This window comes from Rutidosis leptorrhynchoides, chromosome 6 (assembly GCF_046630445.1).
Source record: "Rutidosis leptorrhynchoides isolate AG116_Rl617_1_P2 chromosome 6, CSIRO_AGI_Rlap_v1, whole genome shotgun sequence".
Classification (NCBI taxonomy): domain Eukaryota; kingdom Viridiplantae; phylum Streptophyta; class Magnoliopsida; order Asterales; family Asteraceae; genus Rutidosis; species Rutidosis leptorrhynchoides.
Window position 1 is genome coordinate 319,088,072 of NC_092338.1, and position 18,585 is coordinate 319,106,656.

Consider the following 18,585-nt stretch of genomic DNA (forward strand, 5'->3'; position numbering starts at 1 on the left):
ATATAAGTTTAAATGATATAATTAGTATAACATAAATATTTAATTAATTAATTAAATATTAGTCATAATAAAAGTATTATTAATTAATAATAAATTTTAAATCATATCATAAGTCTTATTAGTTAATAATAAATTATTAATCATATCATAAGTTTCTAATTATAATCATTAAATCATAAGTATTTAATAATTAAATTATAATTAAATAATAACTAAGCCTTATAATAATTAAATAGTTAATTAATTCTTATTATAAGTCTTATTATAATAATCTCATAATATAAGTTTAATACCTATCATAAGTATTTTCCATTAATAATAAAGTATTATTAATCATAAGTTTAATTAAAATGTTAATTAAATCATAAGTAATAATTAAATGATATAATAAATATATATCATAAGTCTTAAATTGTAATAAGTACTTTTTATATCATAAGTAATTTAATAATAATGAAAATCATTATTTATGTCATAAGTTTAATTATTAACCATAAGTTTTAAATCAAAAGTTCATCGGGTCGTATCTTGAGCCCCGGGTGTCGGTTTTCGGCGAGCCTTATATATATCTCTGCCTAATCAAATCACCCGACACATTGATGCACTCAAGAACACACCAAAAACAGTCCACAAGTTGTGATGATCAGCCATTACACCACTTGGAACTTCAATTCATTCAAAAACGTGTTTTAGCCATAACGGGTGATTCGTGGCTCGGATTTAGATGACCCGAACATGAAAGTTCATCCCATCATCAATCCTAATACACTAACACACCCTAAAGACACCAAAGATGGTCACAAAGTCGGACCAAACCTGGTTCATATCAATATCACATTTCAATCTTGACAAAATACCATTTTGATCATATCTAGGGCTCCGGGAATCGAAACGACATGAATCCGGAGTCTAAAATTAATGTATTGATGAGAGAAACTCATCTAGATACTTTATTTTCACTTTTATAACAGTTAAAATATCAGAAAAGAACGAAAAAGCTGCTGTCCCAATTAAATCAAACCGAAAACATGTGCATTTGAGCAATTCTACGCATACAATCATCATAACAACAACATGTAACTATCATACTATCAATATAGCAACAAAATACAGAAAAATAAAGAAAAATTGAAAATCTAGGGTTAGGGTTTATACCCTAATCGAGAATCAAGTAATATAGATGTGTAGAGCTTGCAGAGTAGAATCCAAAAATGCTAAAAGCCCCTTGAAATGAGTTCTTGATGATGATTGAATGAAGATGATAATGGTGATGGAAGGTGACGGCCAAGAAAAAAAAAAAAGAGGAAGATGAGAGAAATTAGGTTTAGGGAAAAACAAGGAAATGTAAAATGATAATGAAATGAAAAATGAAAAAAAATGAAAATGGGGAGGGCGGTCCCATTTGGCCAAATTTTTTGATGGTGTGGGCCCCTTTGTGGTCCAACTTTGATAAATAAAAGAATTCTTGTGGCCCGAATGCCCGAACGAAAACCCGAAACGCGAAAACACCGCTACGCGATTAAATATTCGGAGAGATAACGCACACGCGATAAATAAAATATATAAACACTATATATGATCATATGACATCAAAATATCATATTTAAAATAATTTGGATTTAAAAATCCCAAAAGTTTGACCGTTGGTTTGAAAACCGAAAAGATTCGCCGGATAGAAATCCACGACACGTAGAAACGTACAACTTAAAATATGAATACAAATATTCACATAACACATAATAATTAATATATTATTACAAAAATAATAATATAGATCATAGAAATGACGTGGCATGAATAACAATTAACGGACGTTAAATAATAAACGGTAAAATTTAACGGAAAAAGTAAGGTCGTGACAACAGATCTGCAGAGTGTCCAGCTGCAAGAAAGAGTTATTATGGGGTGGGGTTCGGGTCAGGGGTACGTGATGTGTCAGCTGGGGGATCATCTTCTTCCTTTTTGGGGCAGAAGCGGAAGAATCATCCACAACCTGAAGCTAGAGCCTTTCAGATGTCAGTAAACGCTGCCACTGCTACTGACGATGCAATCACTGGTATGTTCTTAGTAAATTCTTTGTCTGCTCGTGTACTATTTGACTGTGGAGAAAATTGCTCGTTTGTGTCAACTACATTTTGTGCTAAGTTAAATGTGCCTGTTAGTGTAATAAATGAACCCTTAAGTGTCGAAGTGGGTGACGGTAGGACAGTTCCAGTCACAAAGTTTGTGTCTGGAATTACTATTGACATAGAGGGTAGTCTTTTCCCTGTGACTTGTTTAGTGATGCCTATACCAAGCTTTGATGTAGTTTTAGGCATGAATTGGCTTAGTGAACATAAGGCCAGTATTAAGTGCGATAGGAAAGTTATTTCTTTTTCGGTGAATGGTGGAAAATGGGTAATGGCTCGTGGTGATCGCGGTGGGTTTCGTTGTCCATTATTATCGATGATGAAAGCTCGAAAATCTTTGTCCAAGGGATGTGATTCTTTCTTAGCATATGTGATCGATGTAAAGAAGGAAAAGAAAGTAGTGTCTGATATTCCTGTTGTGTCAGAATATCCAAAAGTGTTCCCAGATGAATTGCCAGGCTTACCGCCGATCAGGGAAGTTGAATATAAGATCGAGTTAGTGCCAGGGACTACGCCAGTTGCCAAAGCTCCGTATAGATTAGCTCCTTCAGAAATTAGAGAAATGATGTCCCAAATTCAAGAACTTTTGGATCGCGGGTTTATTCGTCCGAGTTCTTCGCCGTGGGGGGCACCAGTGTTATTCGTGAAAAAGAAAGATGGTACGCTCCGAATGTGTATGGATTATCGTGAATTAAATAAAAGAACAGTTCCTAGAATAGATGACTTATTTGATCAGCTTCAAGGAGCTTCGTTCTTTTCAAAAATAGATTTACGTTCGGGATATCACCAGGTTCGTGTTGCTGAATCTGACATTCCTAAGACCGCATCGTACTCGTTATGGTCATTATGAGTTCTTAGTGATGACGTTTGGGTTAACCAGCGCTCCAGCAATTTTCATGGATCTCATGAATAGAGTGTGTAAACCGTTTTTGAATAAGTTTGTTATCGTGTTCATTGAGTACATCTTAGTGTACTCCAAAACCAAATCCGAGCATGCTGAGCATTTAAGAAAAGTGTTGGAACTCTTGAAACATGAACAACTATATGCAAAATTTTCCAAGTGTGAGTTCTGGTTACGTGAAGTTCAATTTTTGGGTCATATTATCTGTGCGGAAGGTATAAAAGTGGATCCATATAATATTGAAGCTGTGATGAATTGGAATTCACCAAAGAATCTGACAGAAATCAAGAGTTTTCTAGGATTGTCCGGTTACTACCGAAGGTTTATTAAAGATTTTTCAAAGATTGCAAGTTCTTTGACGAAGTTAACTAGAAAGGATGTGTCTTTTCAGTGGGGTAATGAACAGGAAACTCCGTTTCAGACCTTGAAAAGTTTATTGTGTCAAGCACCAGTGTTAGCTTTACCTGAGGGATCCGAGGACTTCTTTGTGTACTGCGATGCATCCTTATCCGGTTTGGGTTGTGTATTAATGCAAAGAGATCGTGTAATTGTGTATGCGTCTCGACAGTTAAAACCAAGTGAAAAGAGTTATCCAGCACATGACCTAGAAATGGCTGCAGTAGTGTTTGCGTTAAAGTTGTGGAGGCATTATCTTTATGGTACGCATTGTGTTATCTGTAGCGACCCGACCAAATCATGTTTGACGGCGCCGTCTACTTAGGTCCCGTTACGTGGTCATAAGTCTTTAAGACAAAGTTTGACCAAAATATGTCGCCTTCATTTCAAAATAAAGATTGTTCCCAAAGTTTACAAGAATTGTCCAACCAATAGTTAAGTTACAACGTTATAATGCGAATGAAATCTAGGCGACACGGTTTAAAGTAAAGTCAAAAGACGCTCCATGAAATGCACATATACTCGACATCCAATGCAAGTATCAAATAATGAGCGGAAGCATATATCATGTATCGTTCAAGGCCCTGAGAAAAACATAGAAATCTGTCAACGAAAACGTTGGTGAAATCATAGGTTTAAGTAAGTAAGTACAAGTGAACCACAAGATTTGCATCAATGAAATAATAGTAATACATTCCAAAAGTTTGTTTCACGAGCACCCAATTATCAATGCTTAACATTTCCTTCCATTGAACCCCATCACTTAGTGCTAGAACATACACTGTTTCTCGAAAATATATTTCATTCGTAAACGGTAGCGAACCGTTTGAATGAGGGTTTGTCAAACCCATATGGATCCATACAACATAAGTTCTCGCTTACACCCGGCAAGTGTAACTAATGATAATCGAATTGAGGATTTTGTTCTAAACTCGTATGTAGAATGTTTGATTTCCTGTACTCGTGTTCACTTAGTAAAAGAAATGTTTATGTTTTCTCATCCCAAATGTAAGTTCAAAAGAGTAAAAGTGGGACTATGATCTCACCTTGAGTGCACGAGTAGTAAAGTACTTCGACAAGTAAACGTGTGCAAAGAACAATGCTAGTCTTGACCTAAACAAGTAGGTCGTATCAATAACGGTAAACACGATAGGTCAAAGATGTTCAATTAGTCCTATGGCTCGTTAAGACTCGATCCTAATAGCATGTGAATCAAATTGTCATGTTTCATGCAAGGTACAAGTATAAAAACATGTTAGAACGATTGCACAATTATTTGGTTAAGTTTGATTAAAAGTCAACTTGGTCGGGTCAAAGTCAACAGAAAAGTCAACGGGGTCGGGTTGGATATCCGACAATTTTTCTAAGTTATATAATCATATATGAGCATGTTGGCCAAGTTTCATGTTAATCGGAGGTCCGTAGCATAGCAAACATTTTCATGTCAAATGACCAAAGCAAACAGCCAGTTTTAGCCAAATGGGACGGCGTCCCAAATGGCTAGACGGCGTCCCGGTTTTAAGGTTGGGACGGCGTCCCGAGAAGCTAGACGGCGTCCCGGTTCAAAAGGTGGGACGGCGTCCCAAGTATCTGGACGGCGTCCTGATCTTTTCCCAGGCCCTGTTTGCTGTATTCCTCAAATGGACGAACCAAAACACAAACAATCACATTTTATGATCCGCAAACAATTAGAACATGTATTTTATATCATCGGAAAGCTCTTTCGACAAGGAACGCAACTAAGCACTTTTCATCAAGCAAAAACATCATATACTATAACCGAAATCCCGTCAAGTGATCAATAGAGGTTTATTTTCAAGTTTCAAGTTTATCAATTGAAATTTAAGTTTCGGGAATCCAATTTATACATATGATATGCCGTTTTGAAGGTAATGAAACATGTAACACAACTAAACACTTATCAATAACATTAACAAGCATTCAACGCATCAAAAGTTCGTTTTAAGAGTTGTCAACCCTAATCAAAAGTTCACAAAATCAATAATCGCGTTTATGAAGTTTCTTAAATCAATCTATACATCAAAATGAAGCTAATGATACTAGGAACACAATTAGAACATGAACTTTTAACATCTAACAACATATGATCATCCAAAATTCAAGAACAACACACCAAAATTCAAGTTCATGCTAGTTACACTAAAACAACGAGATCGAGCATACAAATTATATACACGACATCACAATGAGCCATAGACACTAACTAACACCATTTCAAGTCAAAAACACGAATTTAGAGAAATCTAGAGTTTTAGAAATGTTACCCAAACGAGATGAAGTTGGTACCAAAATGAAGAGGATGAAGAGAGGATCACGAATATGTAATTTATTTTGTTGTAAGCCTCCTAGATCGGATTTAGATGATGATTGAATGAATTTGGTTTTGGGTGTGTGTTCTTGCTAGAGAGAAAGAGAGAGAGATGGAGGTGGAAATGAATGGGTGAAAGGGGTTGACCCTTTGACCTAGTCAAGGGTTTGATCCCTTGTCAAGTTTAGTCCCTCAACTTTCGTTCGGGTGCGGGAATTACCTAAACGAGATAATTTAAAACGCGTATCAACGGGAGATGTTATAAACATATAACGGACTTTATATTAGTATAACGGAAAAGTAAATGGAAAAAGGCGGGATGTTACATTACCTACTCCTTAAAAGAAATTTCGTCCCGAAATTTAAGTAGGCGTAGTAGTCGTTGTTTCTTCCTCGAGATCTTGCGTTTCCGAATTCACGAATAGATGAGGATACTTCCTTTGCATTTGATCTTGTCTTTCCCAAGTAAACTCGGGTCCCCTTTTGGCGTTCCAACGGACTTTAACAATCGGAATTCGGCTTTGTTTCAATGTCTTGACGGAGTTGTCCACAATTTCAACCGGTTCCTCCACAAAATGAAATTTGTCATCAATAGTAAGTTCTTCGAGAGGGATGACGATATCGGGTTCGGCAAGACACTTTTTCAAGTTAGATACATGGAAGGTGGGATGAACGGAGTTCAATTGAGGCGGAAGATCTAAACGATAAGCAACGGTTCCAATACGCTCCAAGATTTCGAAAGGACCAATATACCGCGGATTTAGCTTCCCGCGTTTCCCAAAACGGATTACACCCTTCCAAGGTGCGACTTTTAACATTACTCGGTCACCGACTTGAAATTCAAGATCGTTGCGTCGTTTGTCGGTATAGCTCTTTTGACGACTTCGGGCCGTCCTAAGCCTATCTCGGATTTGAACGATTTTCTCGGTGGTTTCGTGAATGAGTTCGGGTCCGGTGATTTGCACGTCGCCTACCTCGGCCCAACAAAGAGGTGAACGACATTTGCGGCCATATAGTGCTTCAAAAGGTGCGGCTTTAATACTCGCGTGATAACTATTGTTATAAGAGAACTCGGCGAGAGGTAAGTGCTTGTCCCAAGCTTTTCCGAAATCAACCACGCAAGCTCGTAACATGTCTTCTAAGGTTTGAATTGTACGTTCGCTTTGTCCATCGGTTTGAGGATGATATGCGGTGCTCATGTCTAAACGCGTTCCCAACGCTTCTTGCAATGTACGCCAAAATCTAGAAACGAAACGGCCATCTCGGTCGGAGATAATCGATAAAGGTACACCGTGTCGGGCTACGATCTCCTTAATGTAAAGTTGTGCAAGTTTCTCCATTTTGTCTGTTTCTTTCATGGCCAGGAAGTGTGCGGATTTGGTGAGACGGTCAACAATAACCCAAATGGTATCATAACCGCCCGTCGTTTTTGGTAGTTTGGTGATAAAATCCATCGTTATCCTTTCCCACTTCCATTGCGGGATCTCGGGTTGTTGAAGTAGTCCGGACGGTCTTTGGTGTTCGGCTTTGACTTTGGAACATGTCAAACACTTGGAAACATAAGTAGCTACGTCCCTTTTGATGTTCGGCCACCAATATAGTTGTTTAAGGTCGTGGTACATCTTATTGGCACCGGGGTGAATCGAGTATCGTGACTTATGGGCTTCATCTAAAATAAGGCTTCGTAGATCCCCATAACTAGGCACCCAAATTCTTCCGGCGAAATATCGGAGTCCGGTTTCTTTAACTTCGAATCGAGAGGTGAGGACGTTCAAGTGTTCGAGAGAGATGTTTTCATCCTTGAGAGCCTCATCTTGGGCTACCCGAATTTGGCTATTAAGGTTGGTGTGAATGGTGATGTTTAAGGCTCGGACACGAAGAGGCACCGCTCTTTCTTTTCGACTTAAGGCATCGGCTACTACGTTTGCCTTCCCGGGATGGTAACGAAGCTCGCAATCGTAATCGTTCAAAGTTTCAATCCACCGTCGTTGTCTCATGTTTAGTTGCTTTTGATCGAAAATGTGTTGGAGACTTTTGTGGTCGGTAAAGATAGTACTCTTGGTTCCATAAAGATAGTGTCTCCACATTTTAAGTGCAAAGACAACGGCTCCGAGTTCGAGATCATGTGTCGTATAGTTTCGTTCATGAATTTTGAGTTGTCGAGAAGCATAAGCAATGACCTTCGTTCGTTGCATCAATACACACCCAAAACCATGTTTTGAGGCATCGCAATATACAACAAAGTCATCATTGCCTTCGGGAAGTGACAAGATAGGAGCGGTGGTTAGCTTCGTTTTCAAGATTTGGAATGCGGATTCATGTTCGGTCGCCCAAATGAATTTCTTTCCCTTGTGAGTCAATGCGGTTAGAGGACGTGCAACCAAAGAGAAATTTTCGATGAATCTACGATAGTACCCGGCGAGACCCAAAAATTGACGAATGTGAGTAGGAGTAGTAGGAGTCTCCCATTTGCTAATGGCTTCGATTTTCGTTGGATCGACTTTAATACCTTGGTCACTTACAACATGACCAAGAAATTGAACTTCCTTTAACCAAAATTCACACTTGGAGAATTTGGCATAGAGTTGTTCTTGTCTTAAAAGTTCAAGCACAAGTCGGAGATGTTGTTCGTGCTCTTCTTCATTTTTAGAATAGATCAATATATCATCGATGAACACAATAACGAATTTATCGAGATACGGTTTGCACACGCGGTTCATAAGATCCATGAACACCGCCGGTGCGTTAGTGAGACCAAATGGCATGACGAGGAATTCATAACTACCATAGCGAGTCCGGAAAGCGGTTTTGGAGACATCTTCCCCCTTAACCCTTAATTGATGATAACCCGAGCGGAGATCGATTTTCGAATATACACAAGACCCTTGTAGTTGATCAAAGAGGTCATCGATGCGAGGAAGAGGATATCGGTTCTTAACCGTCAATTTATTTAGTTCACGATAATCAATGCACATTCGTAGGGATCCGTCTTTCTTTTTAACAAACAAAATCGGAGCGCCCCAAGGTGAATGGCTAGGTTGGATAAAACCACGGTCAAGTAGTTCTTGGATTTGACTTTGCAATTCTTGCATTTCGGATGGAGCGAGTCTATATGGTGCACGTGCTACGGGTGCGGCTCCCGGAATAAGATCGATTTGGAATTCAACCGGTCGATGGGGTGGAAGACCCGGCAATTCGTCGGGGAATACATCGAAAAAGTCACTAACAATTGGCACATCATCGATATGCTTCTCATCGGACTCGACTTTCTTAACGTGGGCAAGGATCGCAAAACAACCCTTACGGAGTAGTTTTCTAACTTTAAGGCACGAAACGAGGTTGAGTCTGGTGCAACTCTTATCGCCATAAACAATCAAAGGTTCACCATTCTCGATAGGAATTCGGATTGCGTTAAGATCACAAAGAATGTGAGATTTCGTTTTGACTAACCAATTCATACCGATTATTACATCAAAGCTTCCTAGTTCCATGGGTATCAAATCAATTTCAAATTCCTTACTCAAAATGTTTAACGTACACCCCCGGTAATATGTGTCGGCGCTTAATAGTTTCCCGTTAGCCACTTCAATGGTATAAGTGGTATCTAATGGAAGAGGTGGAGTGCTAAAAGAATGAGTCAAAGTCTTGGATACAAAGCATTTATCGGCACCTGAATCGAATAAGCAAGAGACATAAGAATTGTTGAGAAGAAACGTACCCGTGACTAGTTCAGTGTCATCCCGGGCTTCCTCGGTGTTGATGTTGAAAGCTCGGCCGCGCGTATTGGTGTTATCTTTCCTTTTCGGGCATGCATTTCTATAATGACCCGTTTGACCACATTCGTAACAAGTGCCCGTCTTTGGTGCATTGGGCCACTTTCGAGCAACGGGTGTGGCACTTTTACAATCGTTGGCCTTATGACCAACTCCTTGGCACCGGTGGCAAATTAACTTGCCACATTCACCAAAGTGATGTTTGTTGCATTTGTTGCAAAGAGGTAGATTCCCGGCATAACCCTTCTTGCCGTCGGAAGTGAAAGATTTCTTGACAAAGTTGTTGTTGCTTGATTGGGGAGCTTCCCATTTTCTTTTGTTGCCGCCTGATTTATCCTCGGCCTTAGGTGCCGGAACTACGATTTCGTCAACCGTTTCAATTAGTTGGCGAGCCATGTTCATAGCGGCTTGATGAGTAGTGGGTTTGGATGACATCACCCCTTGTTTGATGCTTTTTGGAAGACCGAGCATGTAGAGCTCAATCCTTTGAGATTCGGGGTTAACAAGATTAGGACACATCAAGGATAGTTCGGCGAAGCGTTAATTATAAGCTTTAAGATCGTTTCCGACCGCTTTCAAAGCTCTTAGTTCTTCCTCAAGCTTTCGGGTTTCTTCGCGCGGAAAATATTCAACAATCATCTTTTCCTTTAGATCGGTCCAAGAGAGGGCATGAGCTTCATCGGTACCCACCGATTGAACATAGGTGTTCCACCATGTTAGAGCAATTCCGGAGAAAGTGTGAGTGGAGTATTTGACCTTGTCTTGGTCCCGACAACCGCTTATGCTAAAGACGGCTTCCGTTTGCTCAAACCATCGGGTGAGCACGACCGGTCCCCCGGTTCCATCAAAAGTGTGAGGTTTGCACCCCATGAAAGCTTTATAGGAGCATCCCTCGTTTGAGTTTCCGGCTCCATTGTTGTTGTTGTTGTTGTTGTTGTTGTGGTTGTTATTATTATTGTTGTTGGATGAGTGACCGGCCATGGCCGCATCTACGGCGGTAGCTATCATCCGTTCAAGAGCTTGTTCGGGAGTTTCATTGCGGCGTACACGACGAGGAGCCATTGTTCCTTCAAGACACATGAATATCATTGATTAGTATTCTCAATAATACTAACCGTGATATAGAATAAAGATAAAGAGAAGTTTTTCCTCGACTCGCCTTAAATTCTTTATGTCATAATGTCGGAACGTTCATATGAGTCACCGTAATATAATCCCGGAAATTATATTACCCTGATTCATATGTGCATTCGACATCATTTCATATAGTCAAGGTGGCGTGTCAATCAAATTAAACAACGTGAGATTAAGATGAACTAAGAGTAGATATGAGTAGAAGCGTTCGAGTATAAATGCACAAGTAGTCAAGTAATTCCTACTTCAAGTCTATATGCCGGTTGTAGTCTAGACTCACCAATGTACCCTATGACTCGGGGTCGACACCAATGAACTCTAAATCCCTACAACCAACGCTCTGATACCATCTGTAGCGACCCGACCAAATCATGTTTGACGGCGCCGTCTACTTAGGTCCCGTTACGTGGTCATAAGTCTTTAAGACAAAGTTTGACCAAAATATGTCGCCTTCATTTCAAAATAAAGATTGTTCCCAAAGTTTACAAGAATTGTCCAACCAATAGTTAAGTTACAACGTTATAATGCGAATGAAATCTAGGCGACACGGTTTAAAGTAAAGTCAAAAGACGCTCCATGAAATGCACATATACTCGACATCCAATGCAAGTATCAAATAATGAGCGGAAGCATATATCATGTATCGTTCAAGGCCCTGAGAAAAACATAGAAATCTGTCAACGAAAACGTTGGTGAAATCATAGGTTTAAGTAAGTAAGTACAAGTGAACCACAAGATTTGCATCAATGAAATAATAGTAATACATTCCAAAAGTTTGTTTCACGAGCACCCAATTATCAATGCTTAACATTTCCTTCCATTGAACCCCATCACTTAGTGCTAGAACATACACTGTTTCTCGAAAATATATTTCATTCGTAAACGGTAGCGAACCGTTTGAATGAGGGTTTGTCAAACCCATATGGATCCATACAACATAAGTTCTCGCTTACACCCGGCAAGTGTAACTAATGATAATCGAATTGAGGATTTTGTTCTAAACTCGTATGTAGAATGTTTGATTTCCTGTACTTGTGTTCACTTAGTAAAAGAAATGTTTATGTTTTCTCATCCCAAATGTAAGTTCAAAAGAGTAAAAGTGGGACTATGATCTCACCTTGAGTGCACGAGTAGTAAAGTACTTCGACAAGTAAACGTGTGCAAAGAACAATGCTAGTCTTGACCTAAACAAATAGGTCGTATCAATAACGGTAAACACGATAGGTCAAAGATGTTCAATTAGTCCTATGGCTCGTTAAGACTCGATCCTAATAGCATGTGAATCAAATTGTCATGTTTCATGCAAGGTACAAGTATAAAAACATGTTAGAACGATTGCACAATTATTTGGTTAAGTTTGATTAAAAGTCAACTTGGTCGGGTCAAAGTCAACAGAAAAGTCAACGGGGTCGGGTTGGATATCCGACAATTTTTCTAAGTTATATAATCATATATTAGCATGTTGGCCAAGTTTCATGTTAATCGGAGGTCCGTAGCATAGCAAACATTTTCATGTCAAATGACCAAAGCAAACAGCCAGTTTTAGCCAAATGGGACGGCGTCCCAAATGGCTAGACGGCGTCCCGGTTTTAAGGTTGGGACGGCGTCCCGAGAAGCTAGACGGCGTCCCGGTTCAAAAGGTGGGACGGCGTCCCAAGTATCTGGACGGCGTCCTGATCTTTTCCCAGGCCCTGTTTGCTGTATTCCTCAAATGGACGAACCAAAACACAAACAATCACATTTTATGATCCGCAAACAATTAGAACATGTATTTTATATCATCGGAAAGCTCTTTCGACAAGGAACGCAACTAAGCACTTTTCATCAAGCAAAAACATCATATACTATAACCGAAATCCCGTCAAGTGATCAATAGAGGTTTATTTTCAAGTTTCAAGTTTATCAATTGAAATTTAAGTTTCGGGAATCCAATTTATACATATGATATGCCGTTTTGAAGGTAATGAAACATGTAACACAACTAAACACTTATCAATAACATTAACAAGCATTCAACGCATCAAAAGTTCGTTTTAAGAGTTGTCAACCCTAATCAAAAGTTCACAAAATCAATAATCGCGTTTATGAAGTTTCTTAAATCAATCTATACATCAAAATGAAGCTAATGATACTAGGAACACAATTAGAACATGAACTTTTAACATCTAACAACATATGATCATCCAAAATTCAAGAACAACACACCAAAATTCAAGTTCATGCTAGTTACACTAAAACAACTAGATCGAGCATACAAATTATATACACGACATCACAATGAGCCATAGACACTAACTAACACCATTTCAAGTCAAAAACACGAATTTAGAGAAATCTAGAGTTTTAGAAATGTTACCCAAACGAGATGAAGTTGGTACCAAAATGAAGAGGATGAAGAGAGGATCACGAATATGTAATTTATTTTGTTGTAAGCCTCCTAGATCGGATTTAGATGATGATTGAATGAATTTGGTTTTGGGTGTGTGTTCTTGCTAGAGAGAAAGAGAGAGAGATGGAGGTGGAAATGAATGGGTGAAAGGGGTTGACCCTTTGACCTAGTCAAGGGTTTGATCCCTTGTCAAGTTTAGTCCCTCAACTTTCGTTCGGGTGCGGGAATTACCTAAATGAGATAATTTAAAACGCGTATCAACGGGAGATGTTATAAACATATAACGGACTTTATATTAGTATAACGGAAAAGTAAATGGAAAAAGGCGGGATGTTACATTATCTGCACCGATCATAAAAGTTTGCAGTATATCTTTTCACAGAAAGAGATGAATATGCGCCAGAGACGGTGGCAAGAACTAATTAAGGATTACGACTATGAAATCAGATATCATTCTGGCAAGGCAAATGTCGTGGCTGATGCGTTAAGTCGTAAGAAATCCGCTGACAGTGTAAAGTTTATGCAAATTGAGATTGTGTTTGATTTAGTGGATCGGCTAAAGAAAACTCAACTCGAAGCATTACGAGATGAACATTTGAAATCTGAGTTAATGGTGAAAAAAAAAAGAAGAATTGATGAATGATTCTCGAGGATTAAAGACTTATCGTGAACGAGTTTGGGTGTCGTTTCTTGGTGGATTGCGAGATTTAATCTTAAATGAAGCACATAAATCGAGATTATCTGTACATCCCGGTAGTACCAAAATGTACCATGATATGAAAGTGTTATATTGGTGGCCAACTATGAAAGCTGACGTCTCACAATATGTTGTAAAGTGTCATATTTGCGCCCAAGTGAAAGCGGAACACCAGAAACGGTATGGGTCTTTGCATCAATTAGAGATTCCAGAGTGGATGTGGGAACATATCACCATGGATTTTGTGACAAAACTACCCAGAACCCAGAAAGGAAATGACATGATTTGGGTAATAGTGGACCGTTTAACCAAAAGTGCGCATTTTTTAGCTACCAGTGAAACAGCATCGTTGACCAAATTAGCTCAGGTGTACCTAAATGAAATAGTATCACGACATGGGATACCGTTGTCTATTGTGTCAGATAGAGATTCGAGATTTGTGTCTAGTTTCTGGAATAGTCTACAAGAAAATTTGGGTACTCGTGTCAACCTTAGTACAGCTTATCATCCTCAGACTGACGGTCAAAGTGAACAAACAATTCAGACTTTAGAGGATATGTTAAGGGCTTGTGTGTTAGAGTATGGTGGATCGTGGGATTATCATCTGCCGTTGATTGAATTTGCTTACAACAACTCCTATCATTCAAGTATTGGCATGCTGCCTTATGAAATGTTGTATGGTAGAAAGTGTCGAACTCCATCGTGTTGGTTGGAGGCAGTTGAGAAACAGTTTGCGGGTCCAGAAATTGTGCAACAGACTGCGGAAAAAGTGGCCATCGCACGTGAAAAGCTGAAAGCTGCTAGAGATCGACAAAAGATGTTTGCAGATCCTCGTCGATGACCAGTGACATTTACTGTGGGTGAGCGTGTGTATTTAAAAGTGTCACCATGGAAGGGTGTAATTCGGTTCGGCAAACGAGGAAAACTAGCTCCAAGGTACATTGGTCCTTTTAGAATCCGTCAAGTGCTAAACGATCAAACCGTAGTATTAGATCTTCCTCCAGAGTTGGATGGTATTCATGACACGTTCAACATCTGTTATATTCGTAAGTGTAAAGTGGACGATGAAAATCAAATTCTTCCGCTCCAAGATCTGAAAGTAGATTCAAGTAAGAAATTGGTGGAAGAACCAGTGAGGATCGTCGACAGAAAAGTGACTAAGTTACGTCAAAAGCAGATTCCCATGTTGCTTGTGGAATGGAAGCAAAGTTTAGCCACTAATCTGACATGGGAGACCGAGGAGTTGATGACCTCTAACTACCCTCATCTGTTTAACCGTGACCATTCGAGGACGGAATCTTTTTAAGGGGGTGGATTTGTGACAGCCTAGTTATGGGCCTAGATGAAATAGGTATATTGTGTTATTTTTATTATTATAATTTAAATATGATATTTAAATTATGAGTAATTTATATGATTTAATTATAAGGAGTGAAATAATAAATTATGAGTTGATAATTTATTATGTGAGCGTAAGAATGTGCTCGTGACGATGATCACAGAAAATATCTGTTTTGTGATTTGGACTTCATTAGGCCTGCCTAACGAATACGTTGTGTTTCAGATCACGGATATAATACGTGTATATTAATTGTATTTAGTGACTAATTCCTTTATGGTTTACACCTGGCTAGATATTTTTATTTGACAAAAATCAACACAGGGACCAACCAATTAATGCCATCTATCCTTGTTGTTATTATCATTTTAAAAGAAAAAATAGAAGTATGAAAAAGTAAGGTGGTGGGAGCGTATACGTGTTTCCTTATCTCATTTCTTTTGAGATTAAAAAAAACTCAACACATGTATCACATTTAGTTCTTTATTTTGTTTATATTTCCAATTTGGTAAATTGAGTACAAAACGCCAAACACCTTTTGGTGTCGTATATTTTATTTGATTTCATTTTATTTATGCCATAAACACACACATATACGTAGGCATATACACCACACTTTGTGGTTTTAATTATTAAAAGTGAAATCAAGCATGGTAAAAGCTTATTCTTGCAATCAACAAGGTTTTAGTAAGGTTAGTATGAACCGAATGTTTATGATTTATATTAATTGATTTATATAGTTTTTATAGATTATGACAACTAATAGGAGTAATGATCAAATCTTATGGTTAGATGTGTATATGTTTAAATTGATAGTGATTATAGCTTGGTTATGATGTTTGCATGATTCGGCTATGCTTGATGTAAGTTAAATTTGTATAAAAATGGTGATTTAAGTTTTAGGGTTCATGCTTGCATAAAATTGGGGATTTTGGTACTTTGATCCTAAATCTTGTGTATAAGTGTTAGATCTTAGTGATTTTGAGTAAGGAATTTGTGTATATATTTTTTGTGTATTTTCCTTGTGCTTTGATTTGGACCAAGAACCTTGAAATCAAGCTTTTGGGCATAAAATCACCAAATCAGCGAAGATGATGGTGATACAGAACTGCTCGAAAAATTGTGTCCCAGAAACAGTGCTCGAAAACCCTATTTGTTTTGTGAATATTTTCTGTTAAATGTGAAGTGTGATTCAATACTTGAACGCTATACTAACTTGAGATATTTTGTGATGATTCTCAGGTGATAAATGAAAAGGTGAAGGCTCAGTGATATAAGACAACTGAGTGCTTGTGCTTCCAGGTGAGTGAGATTATCTTTATGGATGTGATTATACAGTGACAAGTATAGTGATCCGTGCCATGCTTATAATTAGACTGTGTAATGAGTCTGTGACCAGTATTGTGACTATATGTGATTATGTGCGCACCAGTGAACGTCGATGGTGAATTCCGACGTAAGAGGTCAATGCTATTTACCTTGTGTATTTAGGGTAATAGTATTGGGTCCAAGTGTTACTGATTAGTGGTATAGTATGAATGACGAGTGCGTCACGTCTGGAAGACTATTCCATTGACTATGTAGTGTGGACTATCGGTATATTCGAGTTTGATCAGCTATGGGTTACCGGTCCTCTTGTGTATGGCTTTAAGTGATTAGTGACCAGTGCCTTTAAGCTGTGCTTGATGCTTGTAGTGATGTCCACCTAGATATTGCCTTTCACTTAGCGTCATGCTAATTCCCCACAGTGTTTTGCCCTGCAGGTGTATATTAACAGCTTTTAGTGGGTTTTGCAAGGCAAGTGAAGATGTTTGACACAGTGTCACTCTGATGTGCTTTGTAATAAACTATATGGTTAAACGGCTTGTAGTAATAACGTAACACCAGTGTTTTGTGTAATCATACGTTTCTGTAAATAAAATATGTTGTGTAAATCTTAAAGTCTTACGCTGTGAGTGTCTTTAAAAAAAATGTATGTAAAAAGTACGGTGTTACAAGTTGTGGGGTATTAAACTAATATAAACTATCGGGTATTTTGTTATAATATTTTGGTTATGATTTACTTTTTGGTTATAATACTTTGTTCATTTGATCATAAAGTTAAATTTGGTCATTTTGTCATAAAAGGTCAAATTTACATTTTAACTAAATCGCCCAACTACAAATGGTAATCTGTAGTGTATATGCTAATCTGATATGCGTGTTGTTGGTGTATATGGTAATCGCAGATCTTATAATTACTATTTCAGATTATTTCAAGTTCAAGGTATCACTTATCAAATAATGCGTAATCAAGTAATAATCAATCCTCAATAAAATGCCCGATTTTACTATAATAAAATTTTTTTAAGAATCCCAGGAAAGTTATATTTTACAGGGTGATGAATTACGTATTACAACTTTGAAGAAGATACAGGATATACTAACTATAAGACAAACATCATTGTCATTGCTTGCACTTCACAACTATCAAAAACGATTAATTTTCTTTAACCACCAGAATCCATACCTATCGAAATAATGTTTATTTTTATGTTGCGGTAAATTTTATCATTATTACATATTTTTGTTACAACTACATTATGAGTTATGTGTGCATACTTTGAACTTACTTCATTTCCAGCTTCTTTCATTATTAAATTCAGAATCATCAAACATTTTTTAGGATTTTTCTTATCTTTAAAAAAAATTTTAAATAAAACTCGCGAAGTCGCGGGTCTTTAACTAGTAAAATAGTTATATGGAAAGATAAAAATGAAGAATAATAAAAAGTGCAATGTTTGACTCGACAACTTTTTTCTTCGCTAACAGTTGGCTCGCAAATACTGATGCTTCGTTGTGAATAAAAAAGGGAAAAACTTTTATTAAGAGAAAAATCTAACGTAACTTCATCCGATATCAAAATGATTTGGACATAACTTTTCCTTAAGTGGCCCTTCTAGAATCTTGCTAGAGGGTCGTTTGTGAATAAAATTTTGACCGTTCAAAAAAGAAATTTTTTTTTTTTTTTTTTCCTTAAGCTTATATTATAAAGAGTCGAATATCATTTGGGCTGAAAATAAACCTAGTAAATATAGTTGGGCTTAAACAATATGCTGCCCATCACCCTCATGCTGCCTTGGGCTATTGCTCATGTGACCCATAGGGCGGGCCGACCTTGATGAATGATGTATTGTATAGATTATGAAGGAATTTAATTATTTGAAAATATGTAAACTAAACACACTATAAAAAGAAATTCAATATTCAATTCCAATTTCGATGGAATTTCTTGAGATTTTGTAACTAAAATTTCAAATAATGCAAATTATATATATAATATATTTAATATGTAAACCTATCTGAAGTTAAAGGGTTGAAAGTGTAAAACTTGTTTCATTATTCTTTTTCATTACTCACTAATAAATTTAAGTTCAAGTTCGTATGTTTATTATCATTCTTAATCTAGAAATTAACTTTACAAAATTAATCCATGTAATATAATATAAGGATTTAAAA

The 18,585-nt window shown here is 37.6% G+C and overlaps 1 long non-coding RNA gene across 1 annotated transcript; it reads left to right on the forward strand.

Moving 5' to 3' along the window:
• Positions 1 to 15,551: 15,551 nt before the first annotated feature.
• Positions 15,552 to 17,021, forward strand: LOC139855741 (uncharacterized). Its single transcript, XR_011761545.1, has 3 exons — positions 15,552 to 15,779; positions 16,330 to 16,389; positions 16,851 to 17,021. It is a non-coding gene; the product is annotated as an uncharacterized lncRNA (long non-coding RNA).
• The last annotated feature ends 1,564 nt before the right edge of the window (positions 17,022 to 18,585 follow it).